This window comes from Eublepharis macularius, chromosome 11 (assembly GCF_028583425.1).
Source record: "Eublepharis macularius isolate TG4126 chromosome 11, MPM_Emac_v1.0, whole genome shotgun sequence".
NCBI classification, from domain to species: domain Eukaryota; kingdom Metazoa; phylum Chordata; class Lepidosauria; order Squamata; family Eublepharidae; genus Eublepharis; species Eublepharis macularius.
This window is the reverse complement of record NC_072800.1, coordinates 15,509,259-15,526,464: the sequence shown is the minus strand read 5'-3', so window position 1 is coordinate 15,526,464 and position 17,206 is coordinate 15,509,259. Positions and strand designations below refer to the sequence as shown.

Genomic DNA, 17,206 nt, shown 5'->3' with positions numbered 1-17,206 from the left:
AAAATGGTCACATGGCTGGTGGCCCCGCCCCCTGATCTCCAGACAGAGGGGAGTTGATATTGCCCTCTGCGCCGCTCAGCGGCGCAGAGGGCAATCTCAACTCCCCTCTGTCTGGAGATCAGGGGGCGGGGCCACCAGCCATGTGACCATTTTCTCTGAGGGCAACCCACTGAGTTCCGCCACCTCTTTTCCGAGAAAAAAAGCCCTGCAAGTAAGGGTAACAAAGATGGGAGAGGGGGGGAAATGGAGGGAGCAAGGCAAACACGAAAACTATGTGGGGAAATTCAATGGCATGCATTGAAGCTGTTTTCAGCTGCAGGATTAAGGAGTAAAGATTTTCCAGTGTGCTGCGGTGGTCGGATTGTCAGACTAGGATCTGGGAGACCCAGATTCAAATCCTCACTCTGCCGTGGAAGTTCGCTGGGGGGTCTTGGGCTAGTCACACACTCTCAGCCTAACCAACCTCCTAGGGTTGTTGTGAGGAAAAAATGGAGGACAGGAGAATGATTTTTTCCCACTTGGGGGAAATGGTGGGGCTTAAATGCAGCCAATAAAGAAGTAAATAAATAAATACAAAGTGGCCTTTGAGAAGGGCTTTGAAGGAGGAGGCAGAGAGGCCGCTATTTGTTCAGGCTGGAATACACGGCAGCTTTCTGTGTGGCTCTGCCCAACACACCTTGCATACTACCCAGTGACATTTATCTTTTGGAGGAAGTGAGGAGCGCGGCCCACCAAGAGTAAGGAAGCCTTCACTGTCCTCTCTGCCATAAATCCCAACACAGCAGGCTCCACGGCTGAATTGCTCCATGCTGGATTCCAAATTAGCCACACATTGATCTGGATCAAAGGCTGGGAAATCTTCCTAGAAAATTGGTTTACTATAAGTAACCATAGTTACATGTAAATATTATACTGCTTCGAGGGGAGAGTCAATACTTTCCGATGTGAAGGGAAAACAAAGCACTCATTACAGGGTAATTATTTTCTTTTGGATACATTGTAAAACCCTGCATCATTTTGGAGGATGCCAAGAGACCAGCGTGGTTCGATGTTGCCTGGGCACCCAAGGAACGCAGTGAAGATGGAATTTGATAAAAGGATGCAGCGAAGGTGGCATGTTGAAGGGGGAATGGGTATCACAGGGCAGCTGGTGCTGCTAAGGGAAGTCTTGGTCTTGAGGTTGGGTTGATAAGCAGGTGAGGAAATTTTAGGATAAAAACACCAAAGCAAGGAAAGGACTCAAAAAGGGGTGGGAGAATAAGACATGAACTAGAGATGGGCACGAACAGCAATACGAACTAAAAAAAAAAGCCACGAACAGCCCAATCTGCTGTTCGTGAGCAAACTGTTCCTGAGGCCCCATTGTAAACGAACAGGTGGTCTTTGCAAGCCTCTTCCGTTCCGGTTCGTCAAGCCAGACAGTCTGGCACCTGCAATCAATTCCCTTGGCAACTTAGGCAGGGAGTGTCTGAACTCTGTCTGAACTCCTGCTGTTGCCCTGGAAACCCAAATCAAAGCCCAATTTAGCACGATAGACAGGTCTTCCTTTCAAGTATGGAGCTCCAAATTTGTTACAAGGAAGCAAAGAGCAGGGGGAAGGGGGGGCTCCCAGCTCTGGTTTTGTAGACAGTGGAGCGGGAGAGACAGTTGTTGTTGGCATTTTGAGAGAGAGACAGGGAGAGTGCATTGGAGCTTGAATTTTCTTTGTGTGTGGTGGGATAGGGATCTACCCCTTCAGGTTCCAGGGCTGCTGCCAGGCTCTGGGGCCAAACTATTATTTATTACTGGTACCTTTCCTGCTGCCTGCTCAGGTAAGGTTTGTGGGAGTGGTGCGGTAGGGATCTAGTGTACATAATTGCAAATGTCATGTGAATGTAACACAACCCCTTCTTTTCCCCTCAAAAGTACACCTGCAAAAAACATTAGCATTTTTTTTGGTTAAATATAGTATATGATTTTTAAAAAATTATTAGATCACATGAGGCTGATTAACTTGCCTGCTTGCTGAGCAAGGAAACCCTTTCTCATTCATGGTGACCAGGAAGGGTATTGCTTTGAAAGACACATGTGCAGCAGCTGCGTACCAGCAGCCCATGCTTCTGGCTGCACCGCATATACAAGAAACCGCATATGATTGGGGAAGGAGGGCTGCTTATGTTCTTCTAGCAAGTTTTGTCCTCCCAAAGAAAGACTTTTGGGTACCCTGCACAAAAAGCTAAGTCCTTTCACAGAGAGACAGAAGATGGTTTCAGAGAAATACCCACCATTTAGTGCTCGCTTAAAAACTCACAGAGTTGTGTATTTCCAGATATTATTTGTGAACTGCTACAGAGCTTGGGAATGTTCATCTTCCCACACAGCCCCATGTTAGGATGTCTAGCTCCCATTGAGTTGGAACTGTCACAGTTCTTGAGCAGTCACTGCCCAGTCTATGTTCATAAGAATCAACGCATACTCTTCAGAGCAAGATCAAGATAAGTAGCCATGTTAGTCTGTCTGTAGCAGCAGAAAAGAGCAAAAGTCCAGTAGCACCTGTAAGACTAACAAAATTTGTGGTAGGGTGTGAGCTTTCATGAGCCACAGCTCACTTCTTCAGGTATCTTCTCTACTATACATCCTAACGCAGCAGGCTCCACGGCTGAATTGCTCCATGCTGGATTCCAAATTAGCCACATATTGATGAACCTCTTGATCAAAGGGTGGAGAATCTTCCTAGTGAATTTGTTTACTATAAGTAACCATAGTTACATATAAATATTATACTGCCTCGAGGGAATCTTCAGGTATCTGAAGAAGTGAGCTGTGACTCACAAAAGTTCCTACCCTACTACAAATTTTGTTAGTCTTATAGGTGGTACTGGATTCTTGCTCTTTTCCTCATTGAGCAAGTTCAAGTTCTCACCTGCAGGCAGGGGTCATTTCATAGAAAAAGAGCTGGAGGAACTAATTAGCATAACCCATTAGCATAACTCATTAGCATATGACACGCCCCTTGACATCATCTATCCTGGCTGCTTTGGACCCAATCCTGGCCATTCAGGGCCGAAATTGGGCCCAAAATGGCAAAAAGGGGCTGAAAATGGCCGAAAAGGCACCCAAAATGGTTAGGATTGGGCTGCTGCTGAACAGGAGAGTGATCCACCACCTGTCAGAGGCCCGATCCAGGCCGTTTTGGCCCCAATCCAGGATGAAACGGGCCCAAAATGGCCGAGAGTCAGGTGGGCGGGGCCACTTGACATATGACCTCTTTGGGGAACTGCCGGAACTGCGTTTTTGCGTGTTCCCCCTCGAAATGAGCCCTGCCTGCAGGATTCCACTGAGTGATGAATGCCGGTGCGATGGATGAATGGATCAGCTTGGTCCTACTTGGATAGCTTTGGTGGAGCATGGAATGGAATTTCATCCCAAGCCTGAAGTGGATTTCCAAACCCAGAATGGATTCCAAAATCTTCCCCAAATGATCAAAGAGAATGAATATGGCCAGGTTCCATTTAAGAAGCAGTAATGTTATCTTCCCCTTGAAGGTCTCTGAGCATGCCAGGTGAGGTGCGGCATGGGAAGGCAATAGCACCAAGCCGCCCTAGGCCTATCTCACGGGACATTTCCAGGAAAGGCCTGGAACCCCTGAGTCCAGTTCTGGAAATTCTTCAGATCTGAGTGGGTTCCCTCCAACCCTGAACAATGCTCACTAGCAAGTCCTTCGAAATCACAACAAGCCAGGATTATATAACATTTCATGTCTGACAAAATATTTACACATGCAATAATTTCAGCGTCATACCTTTCTGCACATTCCATTCAAATTACTTAATCATATCGCTCAGGAATCCATGCCTTTAAAAAAACTACGAGAAACAGAGGGCCTTATCCTACACTGTGCTGAGTGCTCCTATGATGCAAACACGGACACGTTCCCCGTGAAGTCTGCAAAAAGTTTACTATCCAATTTAAATGGCTGGATCTCTTGATCTGTTGTGAGTCAGCCTTCATCAGGCTGTTTGGGGACCAGACATACGACATTAATTCAAATTCTTTAAGGACAAATGAGAAAGCCTGCCCATTTCTTTTTCAAAAATGGAACAAAATATAGGAATGGTTGGATTTTGTCTAGCGCTTGGTTTTTTGTTCCTTTTTTTAAAGCTTCTCTTTTTGAAAAAAACTATTAGGAAATAACTTTAGACACCACCAGTCTTCTACATTCTGCATCACCCGACCCAATCTTTCTAAACACCCCCAAGAGACAAATCCCAGTTAGGTCAAAAAAATTTTAAAGCTAAAAAAAACCCCTAATATGTCCAGGCGCAGAGAGAGAAGAGGAAGGAAAAGAAGGTTGCTTTTCTGGCAAAGTAAATCTGGAAGATACACACTAGCTAAGCGAGGGTTCACTCTAAACACCTTAGCGAGAATACTGGCGCTCTTGATGAAATACCTCATTTTATTCCAAAACGCCACTCGGCTCTCACTTTTTCCAAGGAAGTAACTGGCTGCAGAGAATGGTACAGTAACACAGCTGTCTTCCCCAACCCACTCCCGCCAGAAAAACAGAAAACACACCCTGAAGGCAGATCGAAACAGTAAACTCTTGAAAGTAGGAATGGAATTCGTCTACCTCGAGCTGAAAAGAGCCCTTTTCCTTTACTCTGTTTCTCTCAGAGCGAAGTCTCTCTACCAGAAGAGGGGGGTGAATTACCTTTGGCTCTCTTTTGAACGGCCACAAAACTTGGCAAAAGTCCAGCCCTGAATCTGAACTACAAACTGATTGGGATCAGGCACACGCAATACAGAGACCGCGTGTGCATTTTTTTTTGTCTACAGCCTAATGCACAGAAAGCAAATCACATTTACAAAGGCCAGGCCAGAACCGCAAGGCACATACCAGTTCAGCTCTGCTCCACAACCATTCTCATCCGGCTTTCTTTTGTGAAATTCCCAGAACTGAACTCGGGCTCCGGAGAGAGAGAGAAACACTTCTGTCTGGCAGCTTTTCTGACCTGTCCCACAGCTATCTCCTTTCCAGCCATTCAGCATTTGAGGAAACACATTCAAATCAGCACACATCAGAGGCCTGGAAATGACAGTTCTGACCCAGTTCTTCCAAACAGGAGGAAAACAACGCACCGAGCTGGTCTCGTTAAGCTGTGCCATTCAAAAATCCCTTTTCAAACAAGGAGAATGGATATGATCGGAGTGTTTTCCCCTCCCCGCCATGACCACATAACAAATAAACCCTCAGACAAATCTATACAAGTCTAGAACTGCATTCCTTTTCCTGTGCGTGAATCTGTTTTCTCGTTTCCTGCTCTCTTTGCTAAATACAAACTCCTGATACTCACAAAGCACTCTATGCATATTTCTCTCTCACACACACACGCACATACACAACCTGAACATCTTCTCAAATCTAAACACAACAGCCGCTTACCGAAAAGACAGACGTGCCATACTCTTAAGAGGCAAAGTACGGCCAGCTGATTTTTTTAAAAAGCCTTTCTTCCAGCAAGAGAGAGGGAAAGTAGGTATTGAAAACCACCACCGCTTTCTGCTTCTTTGCAGTTCTGAAGGTAACTGCTGGAGGAGCATGGAACTTTGGCTTCAGCCAAAAAAAAGGCTGTGAAAATGTAAACACGGAGGAGGAGCCAGAGGGCACAATCAGGTTCAATGAAATTTGAACCTTTGCAGTTAAAGAATGAAGCCGTGTGCTTTACAAAGGTGATTCGGGCTGCAAAATATTTTCTCGGCAGAGGGTCTCTCCCTTTGCCCACCTCCCACCTTTTAAGTTTTACTCGATGGAAGCACAGCCCACCTTTACTTGATTCTTGACTTACTGCATGACAGGCAGATACCTATTCCCCCCCCCCTCCGCTAAATCCATCAAGCAAATATTTGTTCTGAATGCCCACAAACTCACACGCTAGATGCAGCTTCTAAGTGGCAGGGTCAGCCTGCTCGAAACTGGTTCGCTCGTCTGCTTTTAATTTGACATCTACCCATGAAACCCCTTGCTCCACAGCAAACTCCGGTTCTCCCTCTTATCCCCAGAATGAATAAAATTGTGAAGGTGACCAGCAGGGCTTTTTTTCTGGGAAAAGAGGTGGCGGAACTCAGTGGTGGAACGCAAGACCGCACAATGATGTCACTTTGGGTCAGCTGGCACAAGGGGGGAGTTTTTTAAAGTTTAAATCATCGCCAGCGAAAATGGTCACGTGGCCGGTGACCCCGCCCCCTGATCTCCAGACAGAGGGGAGTTTCGATTGCCCTCCATGCCGCCGAGCAGCACAGAGGGCAATCTGAACTCCCCTCTGTCTGGAGATCAGGGGGTGGGGCCACTGGCCACGTGACCATTTTTAAGAGGTGCCGGAACTCCGTTCCACCGCGTTCCCGCTGAAAAAAAGCCCCGGTGACCCGTAAAAATGCACAGCTGGCTCTGGCAAATCTTTACCTGCTGCCATCTCTGACCACATCAGAACTGAGAAACCTTCGCCCTGAAGTCTGTGGCAAACTGCTTGAGGGCTTCACCTACATCCAGTGTATCTCCACCAAATTAGCCACGCCAAGAGAATAAGTGAGGTTTTGAAAGTGTGTTTCTGAGTCTGGATTACGAATTGTAACCAGAAAACAGAATGTCTAGCTGGCTATTTGGCAACGCTTGCTGTATTCAAACAGCACAGCAAGGTCTAATTAAAACTGCGATTGGGCATGAGCGTGGCTTGTTTAAAATGGCTTGCACTTGCCTCTTCTTGTACACAGAGCTCGACTGGAAGCTTCCTTGTTCGACAGAGTTCCAATATGCGGTGATGCTCAAAAGGAGGTGGCCTCAGCAAACTGGAGTTTGTTTGGACATCACAGCAAACTGGAGCTCCATCAAGCCAGGAAACTTCCAATCAAGCTGCATGAGCAAGAAGAGGGAGGTGGAAGGAGCAAGCAAGCACAGTGACACGCTGTGTTCATGCCCAGTTGCAGTTTTAATTACTGTTTGCCTGTGACATCTGTCATTGTCTTGTCAAAACAGTCATAAAGGAGATCTGATCAAGGAAGAGACAATATGGGGGGAAAGATGGGAGGACTGCTTGGGCGACCCCCCCCCCCCGCCGCCCCTGGCCGCAATAATGAAGGCAGTCAAAGAGGATTCATACTAAGTAGCAAAACAACGATTCCTGAATTGTAAAACTCAAAACTCTCGTTCTTGAGCTGCAGATACAACACACAACTTGGGTAAGCAATTCAGTTTTGTCACAGGGCTCACTTTAGGGCCAAGGCACCACCCGTCCTCTTTCCATAACCCTCTTTGACTTCTGGACGGAGAACAGAGGCAGGGTAGCATATGGCACCCCTCCGAGCACTCAGTGTGGGCCAGTCTCTTCAGGTCAGACCAGAGAAACCACGGGTTGGCATCAGTTGTGAGTTTCAGGGCCTCTCGGTTCCTTGGAATGGGAACAATTTTGCAGGATTCATTCATCTGATCATCTTGATCATAGAGCAAGTTTGGTGTAGTGATTAACCTGGAGAGCCGGGTTTGATTCCCCACTCTTCCACTTAACTGACCTTGGGTCAGTCACAGCTCTTCCAGAGCTCTCTCAGCCCCACCCACCTCACAGGGAGTTTGTTGTGGGGATAATAATGACGTACTTTGTAAACCGCTCTGAGTGGGCATTAAGTTGTATATAAATCAAATGTTACATGATGATGATGATGATGATGATGATGATGATGATTAAAATTTGGACAAAACCAGAAGACAGGCAGTTCTGTGGTATACAAAGAGAGAAATTCTAGAGGGAAGGTAAGAAGGCATGACAGCCATCAACAGGGTTTTTCTTTCTTTTAGCTAAATAGGCAATTACTTTCTGGCTAGCCTGTAATATTTATAAGACAAGTGGCTGATCAGAGCTGGGAGTACTACAGGACAAATCAGCTTGGTTGATACTGGCCTTTTTTCTGTTACCACAAGAATGTTCTTCCCAGCTAGCTCTATGTCTTTCTGAGAGCACATGTGAAGTAGTGGTTAGAGCATCGGACTAGGATCTGGGAGAACCAAGTTCAAATCCCCACGCTGGCATGAAACTTGCTGGGTGACCTTGGGCCAGTCACACAATATCGGCATAACCTACCTCACAGGGCTGTTGTGGGGGCGCAATGGAGGAGAGGAGAATTATGTATGCCATCTTGGGTCCCAAATGGGGAGAAAGCTTCATTAATCTGATCAGTGTCTCCTGAAGGTGCCACCCTACACATGGGCAAAATCAACAGCAGCCCGTACGCGGGCTTTCTCTGTGGTGGCCCCTACCCTGTGGAATGGCCTGCCTGAGGAGGTCAGGAGAGCCCCCCCACTCTCCTGGCTTTGCAAATGATGCAAAACCGAATTATTCAAAAAGGCTTTTGTATTGTAGGGAGGGGCTCTCAGATGCTTCGCTAATGAGTTAGGGCCCATAGACTTCATCACTATGTTGCCTTACATACTGTCTGTGGTCTTAAATATGCGCTCCTATGAGCTACTTGTGCTTCATGTGGTCTAATGTCAGCCCTAGAATTGCTTATGTTCTGTTTCAGCATTTCTTCAACTCTGTATTGGATTCTTACTCATGCTATGCCTTTGTAAAATTGTGTCTATTTACCCTATGGCATTATTTATGGAAATGTCCTTGAAGTTGACTGTACTGGTCTCATACTGTCTAATCCACCTCGAGTCTCAGTGAGAAAGGCAGACTATAAACAAACGAAGGAAGGAAGGGTATAAAGGAAGTAAAAAAAATCACAGGTTAGTGTGGATACTAGTTCAAGCCCCATAAACACAATGTTTCTACCTGACAAAATCTGGTTTTACTGCTTGTCTCTCTGTTCCCCATTAGAACTCTGAGCACTGTATAGCGGCCTGGTTTTTTATGTTTACAAAGACCGTTCACTTTTCATGAGCCCTGAAAGCTTCTATACTGAAAGGTTCTATACAGTCAGCTTTGCCGAAGCCAGCTGAGCTCAAGCAAGGCCTCGAACTCCACACAGGCCCATGCTGCAGGGATGCTATCCTGAATGCACTTACTCGGAAGCAAGCAACACTGAAACCAATAAACTTGGCAGGCGAGAGTGCTCATTTCTGGAGAGAGGGATTTTAAATAAGAGGTATGCATATGGCTTCCTAACACGGGCCCGTTTGTATTCAATAGACTTCAGTGGGGCTCCAGAGGGTTATGAATGCATTCCAGTCACTCAGACGGCAAAGAGGCGTGGGGGTGGGGGGAGGCCTATAAGTATGTAGTTGTGCAAGTATTAACAGGGCTTAGTAAATATTTGCGAGGGAAGGTGAGAAAAATCTCACCGAGGATATTTCTACACCTCCTTAAAATGCTCCACTTAAGATGTTCGAAATAAATGGCAGAGAGGAAAAGTGAAAGCCAGGTGGGTCTTTAACATCCTAGCTATGGGGCAGAGGTGGCCAAACTTGCTTAATATAAGAGCCACATAGAATAAACCTCAGATGTTTGAGAGCCACAAGACAGTAAACATTGAAGTAATTTTAGAGGAAGAGGCGGGTCTGGGGGAGTGCCGTGAAAGTGACATCACAGGAAGGGGTGGGTTCTCCTTTCCCGCTCTCTCTTTTCTCCCGACAACCTCTGTGGGGGGAGCTTGCAAGCTTGCCTATTTCCCCCTCCTTCCCTGCTTCGCTGGCCACGGCAATGCTCAGAGACCTCCAGGAGCCACATGATATGTCTAGAAGAGCCGCATGTGGCTCCCGAGCCGCAGTTTGGCCACTCCTGCTATGGGGTCTCTGCTACAAGGAGGAGAGGAGTGCCCTCCTGAAAAGGAAACAGAACATCAATTCCTTGCAGGGAAATCTAAAGTCTCCTCCCCACACATACACCTGACATGGATGGAACCAGAAGTGGAGGTAATGAGTGAAGTGTGGTTACCTGAGCTGCCTCCCTCATTCTTTCTTTTGACTCTGAGAGGCGCTGATGGAGGCAGCTCAGGGGGGATGACCCTTGGGCAGTGAACACTGTTCAGGAGCCAGTGGTTTAAGAGCGGCAGGACTCTAATCTGGAGAGCCAGGTTTGATTCCCCACTCCTCCGCTTGAAGCCAGCTGGGTGACCTTGGGTCAGTCACAGCTCTCTCAGAGCTCTCTCAGCCCCACCTACCTGACAGGGTGATTGTCGTTAAGATAATAACAACACATTTTGTAAACTGCTCTGAGTGTGGCATTAAGTTGTCCTGAAGAATGGTATATAAATCAAATGTTGTTGTTGTTGTTATTATTAAGAATGCCCGTACTGTCCCTTCCTAAGTTCTCTGCTTCAACAGGAAACCAGAACTGTCCGAAACATCTCTTGGAAAAGCACCAATATAGCATATTTATCTGTGCAGGGAATATGACCGTACCACTGATCCGACATAACTAGATCTCTAATTGCATTATGCAATTCACAGAGGTTTCCCCACCCGCACCCCCAGCTCTTATTTCCCCCAGGATGCCCACAAAGTAGTTCCTACAACTCCTTCCTTGAGTAACCTCTTACAACTCATTCCTATGGAGCTATATGCTGGTGTAAGAAACCAGCAACATCGAGTGAGCAGAATAGCTAGCAATGGCAGCCACCTGTGGATGCTCTGTTGTTGCTGAGAGACACGGGCACAAATTTGGGGAATTTTGTCAACACGGAAAAATGCTCCAGTTTGTATACATGAAGGACCCCGTTCAAAGACACAGTCCTAAGAGACCACTGTATATAAAGTATAAATTTAATATGTCAGTGAAAGTGCAAAGTGCAAAAAACCCCAATAAATATTATAGCTCTTAATAATATTCCAAGCTCTCTGACAATTATTTAACCAGTGCCTAATATTAGTATTCACAATCAGACAATGTCCCAATTATTATCAATAAATTGTCACTGGAGAAACAACGCTGGTGAGTTCCACGGTTTTTGTAACATAACCATATGATGATCCGGTTTCTTCTTTTCCTTTTCTCTGCAGGCAAACTCCCATCAGTATTTGACAACAGCCCAAGAGTGTGTTCTTCTATCTTCAGCTCTCCTAGGCGCGTGTCCTCCCGCTGTCATTGTCTGATTGTGAATACTGATATTAGGCATTGGTGAAATAATTGTCAGAGAGCTTGGAATATTATTAAGAGCTATAATATTTATTGGGATTTTTTGCACTTTGCACTTTCACTGACATATCAATGTCAATGGAATGTCAATGGAATGTCAATGGAATGGAAACCCGGGCCCAGCGGGAATGGAAACACGGGCCCAGCAATGTCAATGTCAGTGGAAACCCAGGCCAAGCGGGACATATTATCGTTCCGCCGGGCCTGTAAGACAGAGCTGTTCCGCCAGGCGTTCGGTGATTGAAGGGGGCGGTGCCATGTCGACCTCCCACCTTTGTGGTGGGGTAGGGTTCTCCCCACCACTGCACTTTGTTAATTTGTTTTATTGTTTGTATATTGATTTTAGTTCTTGTTTTTATCGATTTTAACTGTTCACCGCCCAGAGCCCCTGGGGATGGGCGGTATATAAATTGAAATATAAATAAATAAATAAATATTAAATTTATACTTTATATATAGTGGTCTCTTAGGACTGTGTCTTTGAACGGGGTCCTCAGTGTATACTTGCTGTGTTAGAGACCACTTTCCTTTTGTTGTTTGATATCAAATGCCCAGTTTGCCATAAAGTTTACTAGGCAGCCCTTGGGCTAGTCACTCTCTCTCAGCCCAATTCACCTCGCAGGGTTCTTGTAAGAGCCATCGCCTCTGCAAACATCATTGTCCCAAAGAACTTGTCTCAGTAATATCAGCACATTGCTAATTCTGACTGGTTAATTAGTTTTGTAACGTCATCATGCCCAACTGCATAGTCCGTCATAGGCTGGAATCACTCTAGTAAAGAAGCTTTAACTGCAAAAAAACAATTTTTGGAAATCCAAAGCCGCAGTAGAGAAAACACTGCCGTAGCAAAAGAGCTTCTCCGGAAATATGCCCTGCCTGTCTCCTGAGCACTGCTTTCCACCCCAGATCAAAACAGCCACACTTTAGGCACCTCCACGTTTCCTGTATCCCAAATTCAGAAGGCACATGTGCCTTTGTTCACATTAAAATGTAGCCGATGCACCCGCTCTCCTCCACCGGTATAACTAAAAACTATGCACTAGGAGCCAAGGCAGAGGATGCCATGGTACCAGAGCAGCAACCTGAAGAAGAGGGTTACCATTTCTTGGCTCGCTGTTCTCTCTTGGAAACTTATCAGTAGTTAGTTGCCAAGAATGGTATCTTTCTGGTGGATTTAGGTTGTAATCCTACATCCGCTTAGGTCTACACATCCCACTGATCTCAGTGCCCATGTTAATGAAGAAAGAAAGGCATGCTTAAACTAAGGTGAGTTTGCTTAAGCTATTATCCCACTCAGCAGGGCTTTTTTTCTGGGAAAAGAGGTGGTGGAACTCAGTGGGTTGCCCTCGGAGAAAATGGTCACATGGCTGGTGGCCCCACCCCCTGATCTCCAGACAGAGGGGAGTTTAGATTGCTCTCCGCGGGCAATCTAAACTCCCCTCTGCCTGGAGATCAGGGGGCGGGGCCACCAGCCATGTGACCATTTTCAAGAGGTTCCGGAACTCCCTTCCACCCTATTCCAGCTGAAAAAAAGCCCTGCCACTCAGCCCCCTGAAATCCCCTCTGCTTTAAGCTCCACTTCTGAGCATTGAGAGGCTTAGCTCTCCACAATGTTGTGTGAGATCTTGGCCCAGACCTTTCATGGAACACTGCCCACTTCCGGGATGGAAAGAGATGGAGCCTGTTCCAAGCTGTGTGCTGGGAGCCCTCTTCCCCCGCCAAGGGACCATACCCACGCTGAAGGATGGTGACCTGCCCTCACCACCCCTGCTTCTCGGCGGAGGTCTTCAGTGTAGCACCACTGAGAAATTTATTTACCGTTTGGATTTTGAATGAGAGACTGCATGCATCACTGAGAGACTTGGTAGAGGGAACGCGGTCTTATGTGGACATATGATGCATCACCTCTCACTGTATGAATTCATTTTGATCCATTCATTGTTGATTGCTATTTTCATTGTTTATATGGATATTGACTGTACTGAGTATTCAACATATTTAAAGTAGTATTTATTGAGTCATTGTATTGATCTTTTTGTTTCCTTGCTGGTTTCAGCTCTTTTTGCTCCTGTTGTTTCAGAGACTGCCTCTCTTGCATTTCTTTTGTACCTCACACAGGGAGGCAAACAAGTTTTGTTCCCTACTCATCGTGTGCTGATTTGCTGAGGAACCCCAGAAATGCCTCAGCTGTTTTTTTAAACAAAACAAATGGCAATAATGGTTAGTTCATCCATACACGTTGATCTCACTACCTGTAAACTTGCAACTGAATATCCTAACTGCCTCCATTGGAAAACTGTTGTTTTAAGATACCAGATAACTGATTGATGATGGATTTGTGATGCTCTTTCTGGAATATGTATCTCAACTGGATGTTCCAAATGAGTGATGAACAAGCATGCTTGTTATCTAGGACGCGCCTTCAGAATATACTTAGAAAAGCACCCAGTTAAGGTCAAATTAATAAATGTTCCAAATTCACCTCAGAATTTGGGTGACAGAAGGGGCTTTTTTTCAGCTGGAATGCAGTGGAACGGAGTTCCGAAACCTCTTGAAAATGGTCACATGGCCGGTGGCCCCACCCCCTGATCTCCAGGAGAGCAATCTAAACTCCCCTCTGTCTGGAGATCATGGGGCAGGGCCACCGGCCATGTGACCATTTTCGCCAAGGGTGATTTAAACTGTTAAAAACTCCCCCCTTGTTCCAGCTGACCCAAAGTGACGTCATTGGCCCTGGGAGCATGCGTGCACTTTGCGCGCACATGTGATACCAGGGGCACCACCTCCGCCACCTCTTTTCCCAGAAAAAATGTCCTGGTGATAAACACTGGATTTTCTCTTGAGTGTTTCCCAAATATTCACCATACCCTTGATACTAGTATTTTAAATTCCTCAAAGAAACAACATGGTGCAGTGGTTAAGGTATTAAAGTTGGTGGTGGCCTTGAGTCAGTTGCACACTTTCAGCCTAACCTACTTCACAGGTTTGGTTTGAGGATAAAAGAGAGGAGAGGAGAATGCTATAAGCCCCTTTGAGTCCTCGCTGGTACTCAAAGAAAAAAGATGGTATAAAAAGATCCTGGTAATTTCATTGCATGGTCCATCATATGTATTACACCATTTTTATTGCAAGGATTTATAATTTTGTAATACAGTTCTTTTGCATTTATAGTTATATACAAATTGGGGGGGGCATGAGACACACAAGGGGGGGTATCATCACCCCAGGCTGCTCCTCCCTGTCAAAAAATGGCGGACAAGATTTCCTCACGTAGCATTGTGAGATCTCTGTATTTTTTAAAAAAATTAAATTTAACATAGATAGCCAGACAGTATTTTTCTGCAACCCGGGGGGAGGGGGGCACAGTTCTGTAGAGAAATATCCCCTATCTGTACCTGGCTCCATTCTCTGGATTTTTTGATCCACTTGGGGGCCACGCTCAGAATTAGATATACATTATATTGTTTTTATTGCATTCTTGTTGTTTTAATTTTTGTACAATGCCTTGCATTTCAGCATGAAAGGTGGACTATACATCAAGTAGATAAATACATAAATATGAATACCTGACGTCCTACAAAATTTTCTTTCAATACCAGACTTGCAGCAGGCTGAGATGATCTTCGACGCCATTTGGCATTTGAAATAATGTGGGCACTGCCCAGGTTAAGAGATCCAGAGTGCCATTCTAGGCAGAGTTACACCCTTCAAAGTTCATGGAAGGGCCAAGCTACACATGACGAATGACACTTGAACAGCAAGTGTATTTCTCCCTGTTCACTTGCCCTCCACTCAATCCACTTGCCGTTCAAATGTCATTCGTCATGTGTAGCTTGGCCCAAAGTCAATGAGCTTAGAAGGGTGTAACTCTTCTTGAGATGGCACTGTTAATATTTAACACATCCCCAAATCAAAAATATCAGGCAATCCCAACAACCCCGCAACACACGGGCGTTCTGGGGGAGGGGGAAATCCCCACTCCAGATTTGAATTAAAATCACAAACGCAAAATCTCAAATCAGTTTTTGCACCACGTCGTTTCAGCTCCCAGGACTCCGAGAAGAAACTCATAGCTTTCATTTCGACCGCAGCCTCCTGCTTCCTCTAAAGCGGGATTCGCATTCAAATACTGACCTGCCGGAATCTGGAGCACCTTCTATCTGCTCTGCAGCCAAAACTCAGAACAGAAATCCACCAGCCTAAACTTGTACACTGTTTACAGTACTGACACAAGTATGTAAAGCCACACATTTCTATAGTAACACAGAAACATTTCCAAAGAGGCAGCATGGGAGGAAGTGAAACATTGACCACAAGCACGCACGTGGAAGTGAGACGTTTTAAATCTTATCTTTACTCCTCCAACTGCTCTGAGAGATAAAATAACTACATTCAATTCCTTGCTTCATGGGGTCATGACAAGAGAAGATGGGCAATGCAGAAGCCATACTCCAAGGCATATCCAGGGAGATAACAGAGCCAAGCTACAAGTGACGAATGACACTTGAACACAGCAAGTGAACAGACTCACGTGTATTCCTCCCTGTTCACTTGCACTCCACTTGATCACGCTGTGAACAGGATGATCAAGTGAACAGGGAGGAATACACGTGAGTCTGTTCACTTGCTGTGTTCAAGTGTCATTTGTCGCTTGTAGCTTGGCCCTAAGTGAGCATTTGTAGAAGGGAGATACAACTGGAAAATATAGTAGGCACCTCTCCAAGGAGGCATTGTGAAATCCTGTAATTCACCACTTCGGCTTTGCTTGCCAAAGAAGAATGGAGGGGGAGACGGAGCAGTACATAGCAATTTGGATTTTAAAATAAACCTCTCCCCCCCACTTTGCCTGCCAGATCTCCCTTCTAAAATACACCTCTCCCTCCCTCCATACACACACACTCACTCCTGTCTAGAAACTCACTAGAGAGTTCAAGACTCCAACCCACAAGCTCATCTTGTTGCTTCCAGTCTCTGCTTCACTTACCAGAACTGGCACTGACCAGGGTGTTTTTGTGGGTAAGTGTTTGCATTCCTTCCGAGGCAACAGAACCAAAGCAATTTTGTCTCGGAGCTAGGGTTTTGTAACAGTGAAGCAGCCCTCTGGGAAAACAAGCATTTAACTATGCAAGAGGGCACCTCCCCGTTCAACAGCTATTTACTTTTAGTTGAAAAGGGAGGGGAAATTTTTCAGATGAAAAATCAGTTTCTACAACAACAACAAAAAAGATGATCTATCATGGTGAATTCCTGAAAGCCAGCTGTTCACTGGGAAATGCACTGAAAGATCTGCAGTAATAACGGGCAGAGATTTTGCAGCTTTCAGCACATATTGCTATAAGCCTGTCAGCTGGACCAGATATTTCCTTACCCACCATCACATCCTTTTGCTTACACACACTACCTCATCGAGTTGTTATCCAGCCTGAATACTGTTAAAAATATTGCACTGAAAGACTGGTTCAAATGTCAGACTAGAAACAGGAGACCCAGGTTCGAATCTCTACTCTGCCACAGAAGCTTGTGCCAATCACATGCACTCAGCCTAACCTACCTCGCAGGGCTGTTGTGAGGATAAAATGAAGGAAAGGTGGGTGTAAGCCGCTTGCGGTTCATATTGTGGATAAATGAAGTAAATAAATAAATAAATAAAATTATCTAGGACTATGCAGGTGTCCCTGCAATACTAGAAAAGGTGAAAAATATGGTTGCCAATGTATGCTCAAATGGGTAGGGCACTGCCTGGGAAAAAGCTCATAAAAGAGAGCTGCACAATAAGATTTCTAGAAGACAAGGGCATCAGTTTCTTGAACACTTTCCTTGCACTTTCCCCACAAAGCAGAATCATATAATGTAGTAAAAACTGATTATGCAAAAGAGAGATTATGCAAATGTGTATGTATTATGGAATCCATATCTTCTTGCTGCAGAATTCAGTTCTGCACTGCTCAGAGCGTATTTATGCTACAGGCATTAAGTATAATGTAATAGTCAAGTGTTCTCCCCCAGGGGATCATGGGAACTGAGGTTCTGGGATTGGAAAGGAAACTACAAGTCTTTAACAGTCAGTACCTTCACCAAACTACAAGTCCCAGCATTCTTTCAAG

The 17,206-nt window shown here is 45.5% G+C and overlaps 1 protein-coding gene across 1 annotated transcript in view; it reads right to left on the bottom strand.

Annotated features, from left to right (window-relative positions):
- TNS3 (tensin 3) overlaps nt 1-17,206 on the bottom strand; it is a 361,185-nt gene that overhangs the window by 92,489 nt on the left and 251,490 nt on the right. The gene's annotated exons all lie outside the window — the stretch shown is intronic.